At 42.5% G+C, this 17891-nt stretch overlaps 1 protein-coding gene across 1 annotated transcript in view; it reads left to right on the plus strand.

The window, feature by feature from the left end:
• Positions 1-1487: 1487 nt before the first annotated feature.
• Positions 1488-17891, plus strand: part of LOC111851508 (F-box-like/WD repeat-containing protein TBL1X) — a 35687-nt gene continuing 19283 nt past the window's right edge. The window contains exons 1-2 of the mRNA XM_023826498.2: positions 1488-1637; positions 2379-2744. The gene's annotated coding sequence lies outside the window, so the exon portion shown is untranslated. The remainder of the gene's footprint in view (positions 1638-2378; positions 2745-17891) is intronic.

The raw sequence follows: 17891 nt of genomic DNA on the forward strand, positions 1-17891 counted from the left end.
ACCAGCAAGGCACCACTGAGGTACCCTGAGCAAGGTACTGCCCCCAAGCACTGCTCCCCGGGCGCTGAATTAGCTGCCCCCTGCTATGTCACATGTGGGTTAGATGCAGAAGACACATTTTGTCATGTGCTGTGGAATGTCAACAATGACCACTGATCACCAAATTCTAAAAATGTTGAATAAATGTGCACACAGAGCTCCGTCCCACACGTGTACAGTGAGCTCTCCTCAAGGCGGCACAATCTGAGATTCCCAGGCACAACAAGCAACAAGACACCATGTGACTTGCAACTGCCCCCCATAGTCATATATTACCATGCCAGTTCTTGGCTGTCTAGAAAGGTCACGTGACATCCCCCCCCCCCCCCCCCCCATCCCCCTTCAGGGGTGGGGGAGGGGAAACAGATTGAACCTGTTCTTTGTTAAGAGGTCAGATCCAGCTCACTGGCAGGAAGAGCAATAGTCACCCTCTCTCTAATAGTGGTGCCCATTGAAAATGCTGTAGACGCAGTCCATCTCAAATACAGAATTCTCTTATAAAGTGCACAGATGGACTATTTACAACAGAAGGGAGAAAGCCTGCTTATGATTTAAAATGGTGTGTTAGCAAATACATACATTTCCCATATTTCATATGTTGGTACTTAACACAGTTGCGTTGTGTGTATGTGGCATGTTCTCCCCATGTAGTTGCAGGGTTATTCCCTGCCCTGTGTCTGCTGCTTCTGGGAAACACACATACACACCAGGAAAACATGCAGGCTCCAAGCACCCAGACTGGTGGCAGGATTCAAACCCTCCAAGAGATGGGTGTCAATAGCATAATCCATTAGCCACTCTCCATCCTCTATTGAGAATACAATTATACACTAAAACATCCATATTACCTGACGTCAAGATTCCCTGGCCATAACATTCATGTCATTTGTACAAATAACATATTATTTGTACAAATACAATTTAAAAGCTAATGACAGAAAACCGTGGATTACTAGCATTAAGTTGGTTAGCATTGATCAGACAATTTTAGTCATTCATAAACCAAAAGTTGCATCTCATCATTAAAGCTATTCCAGTTAATTCAGAGAGATCAGATACTTTGAGGAAAAAAACACTCCAAACACTTGTTACTGATATAATTTTCTATGTGGAAACTGCTGCTGCACCATTAGGAAAGGTCCTTAACACCTTGATCGCTCTAGCAAAGTACCTGGGTCAACTTGAATGCCGTGGACAACGTTTTGGATCATTTCGAATCTGAGTTTTCACGTCAGTTCAACGAACAATATCAGAAATAACATTTGGGTTCTTGCATGGAAAACAGACAAAATCGACATTCGACACTTAAGTGATTGCGCTGCAAAAGCCAAACGGACATGTACCTAGTTCGGCATTTGTAGACCGTGCGAATGCGCGACTACTCGGGGGAGTACGGTAGTTGGTAAGGACGTGTCACACTAATGCAGAGCCGTAATGATGTCAACTTGTTATTTACTTTCCAAATCTGAATGACTGGGCAAGCCGAAGGGAGAATTAATCAGCCACAATGTGACCGCGCAGGCGAAAAAAAAAACACGGAGCTCTCAACGCGCAGGGGGTTCGTGGGGGAAGGGAAGTCGGCAGAGGCCAAATACAAGGTAACGTTGCATCATGCTTAGATTTAAGTTATAATGGCTTTTTATAAGCTCATGTAAATGTAAACCTGAATTAAAGGCTTGCTATGTAATGAATTATGGATAAATTATTTGAAAACCAATTAACAGTGTTGCATTTTCACGCTGGACTAGAAATGTAACTTACACGCTGTGATTATCAATTCATCGGTAAAACCTGATTTGTCATTTATTTTTGGTTATGTAATGGCTGATAATGGCATATCCAGACCAGTAAATCCCACCTCTTCAAATCGATTAAATGTCACATGTGGTTATTTGTTATCGCAGTTTGTCTGTGGGGACTATTCCTTTGAATTATGCGTCTGAACGCGTTGTTTAACGATAATATTGCGATGATATCAGCAATAGAAATCACCAGCGGCGGTGTATAGGGGTGGGATATATTTTACATAACTTCTGCAGTGTCCTCAGTAATTCTGGTTGTCAGTGGAGTTCAAGTGAGAAAGATGGGGCGCATTTCGCATTACACAAAACGTCAGCAAAGACAAAAGCCAACAGTGATCATTGTCATTAGGGAAACGCCGATTTAATTTCATTTGGTCGCTGCGACGTCTTATTCAAATGCTGTTAATGTTTAAAAGAAAACCTCACTGCCTTCTCGGGTGGAGATACATTTCAGTACAGAAATAGCAATTTTAAGGTCATTTGCTGATTTCCTTTTGTCCCCCCCTCCCCTCCCCTCCCCTCCCCTCCCAATTGTAGGTCACTGACTGTGCCTTCCGTCTCCCAAAAGTGTCAACTGCACGCTGCAATCGCCCGTAGCTCGAGCATCTGAAAGGAGAAAAAAAAACTCCAGCAATAAATAATAAAGAAACACCCTCCTATTTCCTCACTGACTGGTGTCTGCTACATCAACCGACATCAAAGCCCGGTACTTCCCTCCTTCTGTGCTCCCCCCTCCCCAGTGGATTACGGGCAGCCTGGATTACTCGGGAATCCAACACTGAGCCGCAGCAAGTGATCGGTATGGAAGGAAAGTCTGCACCGGCTTTCTGAAGTTGGGGAGCCGTTTCCTCTCGCAAGTGGAAGCAGAGGCGTTGGGAACCCGAGGCGCACTCTCTCGTTAAGGTAACTAACTTATAAACACCCACCCCCTCCTAAGTTTTCGACACCGTGTTTTTTTCCCATTTAGTCTCAAGACTTTTTGGTGTATTAAGGTTTTATATTATGCATTTTCATAAACGACAGATTTGCTTTCTCTATTCTAACTAAAATACCGTGTGTGTTTGCGCTTTGCAATATATTCAATGAGTATGTATTTTAATTATATAACCTTTAGTAAATGACTTGGCAGTTAACAAGCCAATAATTGCATGTAACTCCTTTACTTTTAATAGGCTTACAGTCTGCATTGGTTGAGTGTAAACACTGAAACGGCGGGTTTTAGTTTTAAGGTCGTAAATGTTTATTTTAGATCAGACAAGGTTTGTGCAAAGTTTCCTGACCATTTTAGATCTCTTGATGCGTTCTAGTTGCTTCCCTTCACGATTATCGTTTCTTTTTTTTTGCCAGTAGAAATATATTGACCCTACGCGTAGTTCAGAGTTTCGAGTGGGGGAGGGACTAGCTTTACTACAAGGGTCAAGCATTGGTCTGTTGGGGGGAGGGGAGGAGCAAAAAAAAAAACGCAAAAAATAACCAATACACAGGTTAACTGTCTTTGTCAGGTCGGTGTTTGGGAGATACCTGATCGTGACTTTGTTTCAATTTAGTTACCTGTTGATGAAGGGTGCGGTGGATCCCATATAATGTGGCTGGTTTAGGAGTGTCTCTGGCACATTAAGGGATCACCCTCCTTTGTAAACACCCTGCAATTAAGACATGAATGTGAAACACAAAACTGTTTATGATGGATGATCACATATTTGTTGTAGTGTTTGCCTTGACGCACATCTGCTAATTGAACGGAATTGTCACTTCACTGTCACTGGCTGCCGGATTATCTGTATGCACATGTTTTCCTCCAGAGATGAAGGTTAGGTGTCTTTCATAAGGGTCCTCTTAATGCTACCTGCATATCCTGCTTTATATCACATTTTTGTGACAGACCTGATTATGCATGTATCCTTGGGGGGTGGTGTGTGGCATGTGGCTCCTTGGGTTAGATGCAGTACCTGTGATCAGAATGTCACTGGTTCGAACCCCACGGCTGGCAGACTGATGTCACCATTGGACCCTTGAACAAGGCTCCTAAGTCCAAATTGCTCCAGTGACTGTCAAACCCTGCTTTGGATAAAGGTGTCTGCTAATTACTTGTGCTAATGTAAATGTGTTTTAAAGGAAACATTTTAAAGTTAAGTTGCATAAATGAAATGTAAGCTAAAGTATAGCTGGTTGATTATTGTGACCCGTGGTCAATTAAGCAACTGAGAAAGCCACAACCTTTCAATGACTGCTGGCTTAGTCTCCGTGGTCTGGAAGGGAAAAGGCGAAAATGGTCAGATGACACCTCTGCAGATGCCACTAAGATCACTGTCGTCTGCACCGTTCCACTGCCCACTCTTCAGATTCTTTACATAACATCACATTGAAACTATTGTACAGGTTTGGTCCATCAACCCAGAAACTCACACTGGCTTTGATACGGATACAGTAAGTGGGAGCCTGTGACCTGTGCTTCTTCAGCTTGGTCAATGAAATGCACAGCTGCTTAGATTGTTTTGTGTAAATGTAGGTATTGCTGAGTTATTACACCGATGTCACCAAACCAGAAGGGCCTGTTCAGTGACCTCAGTGACCCCGCAGCCGTCCAGCTGTGTGTTCAGTTCTCGCAGTGTCCTCCAGCTGCTGTCTTCACCCAGTTGTTTCAGATGTCTGCCTTCTGTGCCCTTTGCTTTAAGCAAAATGGCTATGAAACACTGGATGGGTTTGTTGTGTCTCTTTCATTGGTCGCCTGTTCAGTTTTGAGCTGGAAAGACTGTGAGAACCATCTACATTTTAATTATAATGACTGATTAAAAGATTAGCGACTAGCCATAACTGCATGAACGTGGCACTGATTTCTCTTTGGCTGCAATGAAATTAAGTCGACATGGTGGCTCAGTGCACAGCCCTGTCCCCTCACCGAGGCTTGTGGGCTTGAATCCCTCTTCTGCTCCATGTGTGTAGAGTCTGCATGCTTGCTCAGTGTTGATTTGGTTTTTGTGGCTCCTCTGCTTTCCTGCAGTAATCCAAAGACATGCAGTAAAGTTAAATGGCGTCAATAAATTGGCCAAATTGTATGATTCTGAGTGTCAGTGTACGTGCCCTGCAGTGGATGACCTGCCATTGAGGGTGTACTTCTGCCTCGTGCCCTTTGCACCCTGGGAAGGCTGCATGAAACCCCAAGGTGGGTCAGTGCTTCAAAGATGGATGGATGTGAAAATATTTACCAATTATTCTGGTCATATTTGTAGGAGCCATTGTTATAGAGTATAACATCAGGTACATGGATCAAGTCAGATTGAAGAAATCGATACATTCATAGCTGTTGAATGGACGTGGGTAGTTTTTATTTTATTTTTTTTAATTTTTTTTTTAGCAAGGATTGTAATACTACAGATATGTTTTTTCACTGTTAATTCTGGGTGATGCTGCCTTTTCTTGTCCTCCCTAGCCTATTTCATTTGTGGTAATTGTGGTAATTTTTATTCTTGGGGAATATCACTGCTAAAGCCTATAGAGTTATTGCACTTGTTTATTGTTTGATTTTGCTGACTTCATTAAGATTTTATATTCCCCCAGTGGAGCTGAATTTCAGGTGATTTTTTTTTAGCCTCTCTGAAGCTGAGAGGTGGGTTTGCTGCGCGGTTTCCTTTATTTAAATAATTAATGACTACATTCACCAAAGGAATTATTTTTCTGATTAAGGGATCTTGAGTGGAACAGTACCATGGTCCTGATTAATATTTCATAAGGCAAAACTCAGAAGTTTTGCTCTTGTTTCATTTGTTTTGTTGAACAGTCTGGGTGTCCAGTTGTACATTTTATTTTACCGGGAGTATCTTACTGAGATTATGGATTCCTTTTTTTCACGGAATGCCGGGTTAAGAAGGCAGGCAGATGTACATAAACGAAATGTCAGGGTTAACACCATTGACCTAAAGCATTTTACTATCTAGTAAAATATGATTTAAAACTTGAATTAACTTAAATACTGCAGCTAAAATCAGAAATTATTTGCAAATAAACCCAGTTTCTGAATATCTGACTTTCTTTGTATATTTACAGTATGTTGCAGACTAATGCAATTTACATTATATAGAACAATTCTGTATCACTACTAAACAGTAATTTACTGTACATTGGTATATTTCTACTGTATTATTATATTGTACTGTAATATCAGCCCCTTGCGGCAGGGATTCCCTCCCCAAGATGCAAAGGCAAACGAACCACATTTGTACTGTAGAACTATGAGAAAGCAAATTATATTTGATTCAGTGATTATATAGCCATAATACAGAAAGAGCAAAGGCGAGAAGGTGAAAGAAAATTGCAAAGTGGCTCAACAAAGTACAACAATAGATATCATCGTAATCATTATTTGCCATTACAGTCATTGTGCTACAGAACTGGAACTCCTGCCTCTGCTTCAAGCAAGTACGAATAAATAGCTTAAGTCAAAAGGCTAACATAAATACAATCAAACCCAACAGCCAACCTCTCTAACCTCAAATCACTCATTAACATTATAAACATGGGTTAAGGGTAAAAAATTAAAATAACTTTACATAGGGTTAAGAGCTAAGTGGAGCTAGACTACAGATCAGCCAATGAGACTACAAATTTACTTATTATTTTAGTATAAAATAATGTTAGGATTTTTTTTCACAAAAAATCTAAATTTTCAGTTGTACAACTGTACACCTTTTTAAGAGGTTAGCCACTTATATGTACACTAAATAATTAAATTTCATTTTAATTTAATTTAATTGATACTTTATTGATCCCCGTGGGGAAATTGTCTTCACGCCTCCCTCAACATGCTCTTTGTAGAGTAAGCTGTCTGTGAAGGGCAGCCACCTGTTGGGGCCCCCAGGGAGCTGGGGGTTAAGGGCCTTGCTCAAGGACCCGCAGACGTGCTGAGGCCGGGTTTGAATTGGCGACCAGGCTTAGTCCACTGAGCCGCATGCTACTAAAGTCGCAAGATTAGCTAGAAAATGACTGTATGGCAGGAGATTGCAATGCTAGCTGGCTATACGCCTGACACAATTATTACACAATCACCTGATCATGACTATATGAACCCGACTGCGATTATTTTTTGCATAATCGTTAGAATCCTCTCCATTCATCTGTATAAAAATAACTGGATGAGACAAAACTGGCATATTTCTCACTATTTCCATATCGTTTTGTACCATGTAATATTTGACTGGTGTTCAGTTAATGACATCATCTCCTTGCGCTTTTGAACTGACAAATACAACCTGCTGTATTTGTACCTCACACGTCTGTGCATGTGCAGCATTACGCTTCACGCAAATTTTACGGCGGTGCCCGATTTGTATCAGTTTCACAACACTTTCGTGACCCAGCCTGATTCCGTTAGTATTTCTTTTCACTACTTGAGGTTAATTTTACAGGCTGCTGGAGAACAATCCTCACCAGCCCAGCTGTATCTCCACTAGCCCAGAATATCAGCCAGATATTTTGATTTTGGATTCTTTGCGTTCTCTGTTTAATAAACAGCGTTTGTCATGAGAAAGAAGAAAGCCGATTCTACTAAAAATGCCAAGGCTAATGCTATCAAATCCACACAGTTTATTTTAATGCATTCCTAATGAAAATTTACTACATCAGCTACGGTCCGTCACACCACAACTCAGTACCTATGTGAACACGAGAGGCTAGAGCATACAGACTCCATGGAAGGAGTTATATGGGTCAGCAGTAAAACTTGCCAGGTCTGAGGCTGCATCGCTAATTCTGCACAGTCCTTAATGTGACAGTGCATTTTTATTATTGCTATTGAACCAGATGTTTTCTGCTAGCCAAGTTAGTTTACAGAATCCTAATGGATTTTAGTGTTGGTTGCTGGGAAAGGTGCTTTCGATAGTTTGCGAATGCTGCAGTTGTATTTCCCCTAGTGCCTGGAAGTATGTTGAGCTACACAAATGTTTCAGTACTTGGGGAACTCCTATGCATTTCCTGGGGCACTTTCCTGTGCCTTCTGTTCGCAGACAAATTCCTCTATAATTACAATGTTACAACTTAAGCGCTGGGCCTTGGAGCTGCTAACAATGCTGTGAAATGCAGAAAGGAATTCACTGGAGTGTTGTAGATCAGGAACACGCTAAATTTATTCCCTATGTTGTTAAAGAGAGTCTAGGTTAAAAATAAATGCTCTGGCACACTACAAGTTTGCTTCATTTGTGTAACTTTATCTCATATGTTGCTGGCATGGGGCTCTAGATGAATTTTATATGACCGAAATGGCACAAACTCGGCAAGCAAATAACGCTTTCATTGAGGATTTATGGAGCAGATACAAAGCCAGCATCATGTATGAGGTTTGTGCAAAGGGTTGGTTTTGCCATGGGCTGCATCATAGAGAACATACTTGAAGGGATAAATGCCTCCAATCAAACCATGATCTGCTGCTTATCAGAGGCTGAGTCATGAGGGCAGCAGTCTAAGCAGGGAGGCCCAGACCTCCCTCTCCCCAGCCACCTCCTCCAGCTCCTCCGGGGGAATACCAAGGTGTTCCCAGGCCAGCTGAGAGATACAATCTCTCCAGTGTGTCCTGGGTCTGCCCCGGGGCCTCCTCCCAGTTAGATATGTCGGAAGCACCTTCCCAGGGAGGTGTTTAGGAGACATCCTAGATAGATGCCTGAACCACCTCGACTGGCTCCATTCGATGCAGAGGAGTAGCAGCTCTGTTTTGAGCTCCTCCCAAATGTCTGTGCTCCTCACCCTGTCTCTAAGGGCTGATTTATACTTGATGCTCACAATGCATACGCACACACATCATGGCTGCCGCACTTTGCATTCATTCCACATGTCGTAGGTGCACCTATGCAAGGAGCTAAAGAGACGAGTACGTGAGATACAGTACCACCAAAGATTGGGGTGGCACTATGGTCACCCTTTATCACAGGACTATGTGTTTATATACACAGCAGTTAGTATTGGAGTAACATCTGATTTTTTTTGAGTGAATGGCTGGAAGAACTTTTCAGAGGCAAGAGAGAACATATTGCAAGCAATATTGTGTCCCTCTGTGTTCAGCATCTTCAAAATTTAATGGCAGTTTAAGTTTCTAAGAAAGCAGTATCATGTGTATGAAATACAGTGAAATTCCAACTTGAAATTCTGACTTGCCAACTTTCATAAGCAACTTTATTTTTCAATACAGGTCTGATATTTACAAATCTTGGTTATAAAATTCGCAGAGAGAGAATTTAAATCACTCATAAATAGGCGTGTTTGTGGGACATTTATTTATTTTGAAGTATTTTGCATACCAGAAATTTATATTTATTTTTGCAGAAATGTATACATACCATGCCAAATTCCACATGGGGTAGTAAAGTGATATGTGGCAGAGCGAAGTACAAAGATGGTTTTCTGACATTGCCCCCTGGTGGACATGACCTTTAACCCTCCATATAGATGTAAACTACATGTGCAAGTACAGTCTGTACGCCGCTTGAGTTGCCTACGCGTCACATTGTGTATGTATTACTTTACGTAAAGTAAATCGCAGCTGAGCCCAGACACGCTGCAAAGGAAACTCATTTCTGCTGCTTGTATCCACTCATTCTTTCAGTCGCTACCCATATCTCATGACCATAGGTGACGGTTGGAACTTAGATCAACAGTATTACTGCCAATGCTGGACTGATCCATCTGTCAGTCTCCTGCTCCCTTCTTCTCTCACTCAAGAACAAGACCCCAAGATACTTACTTAAACTTCTCCACTTGAGGCAGTAAATCATCAATGACCACGAGAGGGCGATCCACCGTTTTCCGGTTAAGAGCCATGGCCCCAGACTTGGAGGTGCTGATCCTCATTCCCACTGCATCACACTTGGCTACAAACTACCTCAGTTAAAGCTACAGGTCACAGCCCGATGACGCCAACAGCACCACATCATCTGCAAAATGCAGAGATCCAGAGGCCCTCAAACTGAACTCCCTCTGCTCCTTGGCTACGCCTAGAAATTCTGTCTGTGAAGGTTATGAACAGAATCGGTGACAAAGGGCAGCCTAGTGGAGTCCAACACCCAGTGGGAATGAGTCTGACTTACTGCTGGCAATGTGAACCAAACTCTTGCTCTGGTTATACAGGGACTCGATGGCCCACAGCAGTGGACCCCGTACCCCATATACCTGAAGCACCCCCAACAGGGCCCCCTGAAGGAAATGGTAGTATGCCTGTTACAAGTCCACAAAACACATGTAGACTGGTTGGGCAAACTCTTAGGACCCCTCCAGTATCCTTATGAGGGTGCAGAGCTGGTCCAGTGCTGTACAACCAGGATGGAATCTGCATTGTTCCCCTTGTATTTGAGGTTCTGAAGTCCACCAAGCCACCGTATGGTGCTGGAGGGTTTTCTGTGCCTCTGTGATCCTAGAAGCTATGTTCTTGGGGGCAATTGCCTTTGGTAGGGTCTCCCAAGGCAAAATGGTCCTAGGTGAGTGGCTGGACTAAGTGTGATTCAGAACACCTCCACAAGGATTACCATAAAGGAGATTTGATCCCGCCTGGATTGGGGAGACTGGGGTCCCACCCTGGAGCCAGGCCAGAGGGGTGGGAGCTTGCAGGTGAGTGCCTGGTGGCCGGGTGTCTTCTCACGGGTTCCGGCCAAGCGGGTGCCCTCCTGTTGCCCATCACCTGCAGGAGGAGCAGTGGGGGTTGGGTGCAGTGTAGATCAGGTAGCAGTTGAAGGCAGGGGCCTAGGAAAACCAATCATTGGCTACCAAATCTGGGATAAATCTCATTAAGAGATTTGTTGAAGAATTGATGTAATTATTGTATTTGAATTGCAGGCATTGAGGTTTGGGCATACAAAGAAATGAATGGCTAGACCAGGGTTCTTCAACTCTGGACCTCGATTCCAAATCCAGGCCGTGTTTTCAGTTCTCCCAGGTAGTTGTTTAATAATTACTGATTCTGATTGGTCAGAGGCTTCACACCTGACTGACAGGTAAAGGAAGGCTGGAAAACCAGCAGTGCTCAGACCTCGAGGACCGTGAGTTGAATAACCCTGGGCTAGACAATACCTCTGACAATGTTAAGGAGGGTCAGAGTCATGGCATCGTGTCCTGAACCCATTCTTAGTGTCACTTTTCCTGTGTCCTAATTTCAGTTTTCTCTGGTACAGATAAGACATACATGACAACTAAGGTCTTGGTTGAGACTTAGGGTCAGACAGTCTGGGGCAGTCTCAGCACACCGATGCAGAGGGTTTTGTAGATTCTGTCTGTTAAATGCAAATTTGTATCTGGCCTTTTAAAATGTATAAAACTTTAACTAGTCACCAAATTAATGTAGCCAATATCCTCTTCAGCGCTGTAATCCAAAATAAACTATTATAGTACCTTCCGGAATTGCTGTCACATTGACCGGCTGTGCAGTTACCTGTATTTTGGCCTTTAGAAAAGGGACTGTTGGAATGTTTATCTCTGACACCCTGCATTTTGAATGGACAACTGCTAAGTGAGACTTATCTCATACTTTTGTGGCAATGCATAGAATATCAAGATTGAACTTTACGCTTATTGACATGCAGTTCTGAATCTTCCTGGATGTCTGGTGCACTAATGATTGTGGAGGTGCTGCTAGGGTGGGCAATACGGTAAAAATATCACATCACAATTATTTTCAGGCAGGATCACAATCCACAATCTTATCGTGTGTGTTTGTTTGTGTGTGTGTGTGTGTGTGTGTATATATGTATGTGTGTATGTGTTTAAACTTTATATTACTATCTTTAAACTAGTAAATACAAATGAAAAAAACGTATGCCAAAAAAATCTAAGTAGGCTAGTAGAGAGATATAGAACGTACTGTTCACCTTGCTTGTACATCTTGTTTAAAGCATTTTTGGGGCCTCTGCAATGCTTAGCTGTAAACAACTTTGCGATAGCAGCCCCTCCTGTATCACAAGCTGCAGCGAGTGCACAAAACAGCCCAAGCTAGCGACTCCCAAATCATACATTGCTGGCTGAGCCCAGACTCCCTGCGAAGGAAACTCATTTCTGCTGCTTGTATTCTTACGGTCGCTACCCAAGACTTGTGACCATAGGTGAGAGTCAGAACACAGATCAACCGGTAAATCGAGAGCTTTGCCTTCTGGCTCAGCTCCCTCTTAACCACAACGGAACAGTACAGTGTCATCATTACTGCCGATGCTGCGTTGTCTCGCACAATTGTGTGCGCTTTGTTTAGTGGGATTTTCCACTAAAATGCTATTTCCACCTCTCAGAACTTTTTTACAGAGTGCAAATCGCCTTGATACCTGATAAATGCGTAAAATACTCCCAGATCTTCAACCTCTTTTCTGATGTTCTTACGCTTCTCCTGCTACAAAGAGTATGTGCATGACGTCACTGCGCTCCCACCCACTGAGTGGCAGCGTTAGCGTTCAGCTTGAATGCTGCAAAAACATTTAAAATAGGAAAGGATTGTCATGAGATTGATTATATAAATTGACTTAACAAGAATTATGAGCTATCTTTTTACAGACTGCTGAAAACTAAATAAGTTTCTAAGGAAGTATCGGCCGATACCCGATCCGTCTAATAGGGCTGGATCGGTGCCGATACAGATCCAATATTCGGATCAGTGCATCACACACACACACACACACACACACACACACACACACACACACACACACACACTCTCTCTGTTGCTCTGCTTAGTGATGATTCATCTATAATGCACCTCATCTGAGATTCTGTTACAACTGTGTGACATCTGATAATCAGAAATTTTTTCATTTAATTTCAGTTGATCTTCATTCTAGTTCTGGTATAACTCTTACACGCTCCTGCAATAATTATATTTGTATGAGAAGTTACCTGACATGTGCCTTTGGGGTCAATCTGACCCCAGGGTAGGCGTGAGATAATTAAACCTAGCCTGCACCAAAAATTACACCCAATAACTTATACGATCGTTTCTGCATTCTTGTACTTTTTTAATGTATTAGTTTATAGCTTGATTCTTAATTGTACATCAGCAGATTTGGCATGGTACAAGTTTGGTGTGCTGCAGTCTTTGCCTGTTATGTAATGAGGGGTAATCTATGTAGTGGTCAGGATCACAACTAAAGGAATTCATATTATAAGTTTATATACAACTTGTACACTTATATGCTCATACACACAGCATTTATTCAGACACATTAAGTTAAGGTTTTTATCATCTTTTCCCTAAGTAAATGACCTAGCTACCCAGTAGTGTTACTGCAGTGTCCCTGCAGCAATTTACATTTAAAGACACAGACACTTGGTGTGATTCCTCAGTGGCAATAAGAATTTCACTCTGATTCCCTTGTAGCAGTGAGGTGTACCTGCAGAAGCTCCAAGCAGCACATTTTATTACCTTTTGTGAACTGGAAGCACAGTAAATAATGCACAGCAGAATTCACTCCAGGTTCCAGAAGGTCATAAATTCAGTTTCTGCTTAAAGGACTACTGAACTTGGGGGGGTTGGGGGGGGGGTAGTGATGTTTTCATTCCAGTTTGCCAGATATTGACCACAGCTGTACTGTAGGTGTATTATAGGTAGGCAGCTTGCTGGAGGTGAAGGGTCTGTAAATGTGTAAATGTGTTCAGGTCTGTTTGTCTTTAACCACAGAGTATGTTCACTGTCTGCCAAGCCATGAATGAAAGCTATCCTGGTTTATCTAGGTCAAAGCTGCTTCTGCTTCATGCCTCCGCATTTCTTCCAAAGTGTTGACTTAATCTGACGCCAATGCTCGCGAATCTCACCCGCAGGTCATCTCTCTCATCCATTCTTATTCCAAGTGGGCCCATCCTGTTCTGAACTGAGGGATTACCTTTGATCTTGCGGTGTACTGTTCCTCAGTGCTTTCATTACATCCATTTTGGTTCAGCTGAGGTTATAGCCTCCCTCAATACAATCGCAGGGATCAAAGTGGGTGATAGAAATGGTATCTCTGAATGAAAACTGAAATCATTATTCTTGCAGGTGAGTCAAACATTTGCCTGATCATGTTAATGTAGTGCACAAATTAGGGAGAATTGCTTGCATCTTTGTTGACCTGCTCCGTGGTCTCCAGGAAACGATCTGTAAATAAGTGGACCACTGTATTGTTGCCTGACCGACCATAAAACGGCAGCCAGTGGAAGTCAGCCTGGTTCTGCGCCTTCTGAATTAAACTGTAATGCATATAAATAAGGCTGAGATTTATAATTAGCATGCAGAAAGGGCAATTACTGTGCAGCAAGCAGCAAATCTGCAGCTTGTCCTTTGCTGACCTGTAGATTTCTTCACAGGAGCAGTGTATTGAGGTGTATGCCATAGTGCTGATTTTGAAAGACAAGGCTTCTTGCATATGAGGTAATTAGCCTTGAAGTACTCTGGTCAAAACCAGAGAATAGTCCCGAGCTGAATTAAGGGTTGTTTGCGGCAGTGTGATTGCTATTATGCAAACTACATTGTGCTTGGCTGTGATTTGTACTTTAGTCTACTTGGGTTAGGGGTGCCATGATGTACTGGTATTGACATATGATGATATTTTAGAAAGAGGAAATATCAATGTCATTTTAATAATACACCTATGTAATATTGTAAATAATCCTGTGTCAGTAAGTACCTGATTTATTCTCCATTATAGTAGGTGGCGGTATTGCTCCTTAATGCTGGTTTCTACCAGTGCTTAATTTGTGGACTGTTAGATAAGATATCTTCATTGTCACGGTATGAGTACAATGAGATGATGTTTGGATCCTCCTACAGAAGCCTCAGTAAAGAAAGTGGATGAAATAAGTAATATATAGCAATACAGTACACAATGTAAAAGTATAGGGGAAATATTGCACGAGATAAATAAATAAATATATTGCACTGAGAAAAATTGCACTTGGGAAAACCACAGCTGAGAGTGCAGGAGATGATCAAACAGCAATATAGCACCGTATAATGGATTACATGGTATACGCTTGTGGTGCCGGAATCATAAAGATACCAGCTGTGCCCACTGTAGTATGAGGAGGTGGAGTGACTTTGAGTGACGTCACACACACAATGATGCACTATTAATTACTTAAAGACATAACTGCTGTATTTATATCTGTACCTCAACTGAAAGTCAGACTTACCCAGTTAGATGAGTTTAAGGGTCCAGAGGGAAACTTCATCTATGTTTGTGGCCAAAAGTGGATTTTTCTGGGCTAAGCCTCTGTGTCTGTGAGCTGAAATTTGCAGGTTCATGCCCAGCCTCGGCATGTCTGCAGGTCCTTAAGCGAGGCCCTTAACCGCCAGCTCTCTGGGTCCTGCTGTGGGCGGCTGCCCTTAACCGCCAGCTCTCTGGGTCCTGCTGTGGGCGGCTGCCCTTAACTGCCAGCTCTCTGGGTCCTGCTGTGGGCGGCTGCCCTTCACAGCCAAGCTTGCTGGTACCTACAGAGAGCAAGTTGGGAGAGGTGAAAAAAATAATTCTCCATAGGGATCAATAAAGTATGAGTTGTTATTACAAATATTTAAATTTACATTAAATCAAGTTATATGTATTTTGGAATTATTTTATTTTATTTAGCATTTCATAATTCACTTCTCATATAAATGTACATTTGCAGTGAAGTCTCTTTTTCTAAATGTAATCAGGGCATTCGACTGCACTGACATTGTGATAAGGGCACCTCAAATCAAATCAAAGTTTTTATTTATCAAATACACAACAGTATAGCATATAGCAGTAGATACAGACAATGAAATGACTGCTAATTAAGCAACATTTGTTAATCGAAAACCATTTCATTTTATTAATGCCCAAGTAATCCGTGATGCCATTATCACATTGACATGATTTATTCCTTTTCAGTTTCATGTACCACATCAGTATCTCCCGACTGCTCTGGCACAACACTACATAAAAGGGCATGTTTTATTACAGATACCACATGCATGTTTAAGTTTGAGGACGAAGACGTGTGTTTGTCCCCAACAGTTAGTCACACTGGTCCCCGGTTGAGAAAGTAATTTCTTTCTCTCTATCTTCAGAGCTCTCTATCTTCTGATTATACTGTCCAGCTTTGTGTGTGATGATACTGTCCGGCCCGCAGTGTCTCAGGTTATATGCTGAGTATTTATGCCTAAGCAGAGAGTGTGTTGGGTGCTGTGACTCCCTGAGGATGCGCTGGGCTTTGTGTCTGATGTGCCAGTTACAGGTGGCGTTAGGAACTCCAAGGTCTGTCAGTGAGAAAGTCCAAGGTCCAGTTACAGATGGCGTTAGGAACTGCAAGGTCTGTCAGTTTCCCAATCAGCTTTGCCAGTCAGATGGTATTGAAAGCCGAATTGTAGTCTGGGAAGAGCATCCTTCCATATGTTTTGTTGCAGTCGAGGTGTTTAAGTGTATAGTGCAGAGTCGTGGCCACCACGTCATCTACTGATCTCTTAGGGCGGTAGGCAAACTGTAGGGGGTCGGCAGTGTCTGGGATCAGGGAGTTGATAAGTGTAAGTACCAATTTCTCCAGGCACTTCATAGCAACTGATGTGAGTGCCACTGGTCTGAAGTTCTCCAGGGTAGATGTGTCTGGTTTCTTAGGGACTAATGTAATGATTAAGGACTTGAAATGCATAAAAAAACTGCTTGTGTGAGAGACAGGTTAAAGATGTCTGTATACACATCTGCCAGTGGTTCAACATAGGACTCCTGGTGATACGCCATCGGGTCCCGCTGCCTTGTAGGGGTTTACCTACTTCAGAGTCTTCAGGACTCATGCAGGTGTCACCTGGAGTGCAGTGTCCTCTGGATTGCAGTGGAATTTAGATGGGATGTCTGTGTTCAGTTTGCCGAATTTGGCAAAGAAACTGTTTAGGTTGTCTGGCAGGGTGGTGTCTTAGGTCTTAGTCCTGTTTCTGTTCTTTCTGCAGTTAGTGATGGACTGAATTCCCTGCCACAAGGCGTGTGTGTTGTTTTGCAGGTAGAAGCCTTCAAGTTTTTGGGAGTATCCCCTTTTTGTGGTTCTGATGGACTTCTGTAGCTCGTACCGGGCCTGCTTATACTCTCCTCTGTTCCTTGATTGGAAAGCTTCCTGTGTTTTCTTGATCTTCATATGAATATCTGGATTAAAGCAGGGCATTTGCTTTGGAAAAATACGGACAGTTCTAGAGGGGACACAGATGGAGGTGCAGCAGTTGATGTAGTCACTGACGGTCTCCGTGTATCCCTTTTAAAAATGTTCATGTCTGTGGCCCCTAGGCATCCCTGCAGGCTTGCCAGAACACTATCAGTCCATGTTGTAACAGTTCTGATTGTGACTGGGTTAGCCTTTAGCCGCTTGGTATAGGAGGGCCTTAGCAGGATTGCCAGATGATTGGATTTTCCAAAATGGGGTCTTGACAAAGTTGAATATGCATTTCTAATATTGCTGTAACAATGGTCCAAGATGTTGTTTCCGTTGGTAGGAAAAGTCACAAACTGGTATTGTTTGTGGTAAATTTTAGAATGTCTTTCCAGAGATTGCTATGATTAAGAACCAAGAACTCCAATCATTTCTTGCCACCCCACATCCTGTTGATCTCGATCTCCAGATCTTTCTATTTACCCAGCTTTTCAGCTTCTACGAGAATAATGTTGTTATCTGGGATCACCATGGTGATCACCAGACTTTATTTCTCCTTTTTGAAGTGGGCCACTAAATCCAGATTTGCTGAAATGGTTCAGTCAGTCTATACTGCCATGTCCCACGTGACGGTTGTGTCAGTGATGTTGACGACAGTTTCAAGCACGTGTTAGTAACATTGCTGAGGCACATGCCCACCTAACCCGCTGCAGATCAACCAATGTGGATATAGCTGGCTATCTTTTTGTGTACACAAAGTTGGCCTATACTAAGAAAAAAATGGAAGGAAAGTCAAAAACTGGTCAGAGGAGGAAAATATTATATTTCTGGAGGAATACAATAAAAGAAATTGCATACTAAAAAGTACATTTTGCAAATAACAGTCCTCTGTAGATTTTCACCTATCATGTGTGGGGGTTTGAGATCTGTCATGCACTGTTGCTTATAGTACATGGTGTTTCATACTATTTC

Source organism: Paramormyrops kingsleyae, chromosome 16, assembly GCF_048594095.1.
Source record: "Paramormyrops kingsleyae isolate MSU_618 chromosome 16, PKINGS_0.4, whole genome shotgun sequence".
NCBI classification, from domain to species: domain Eukaryota; kingdom Metazoa; phylum Chordata; class Actinopteri; order Osteoglossiformes; family Mormyridae; genus Paramormyrops; species Paramormyrops kingsleyae.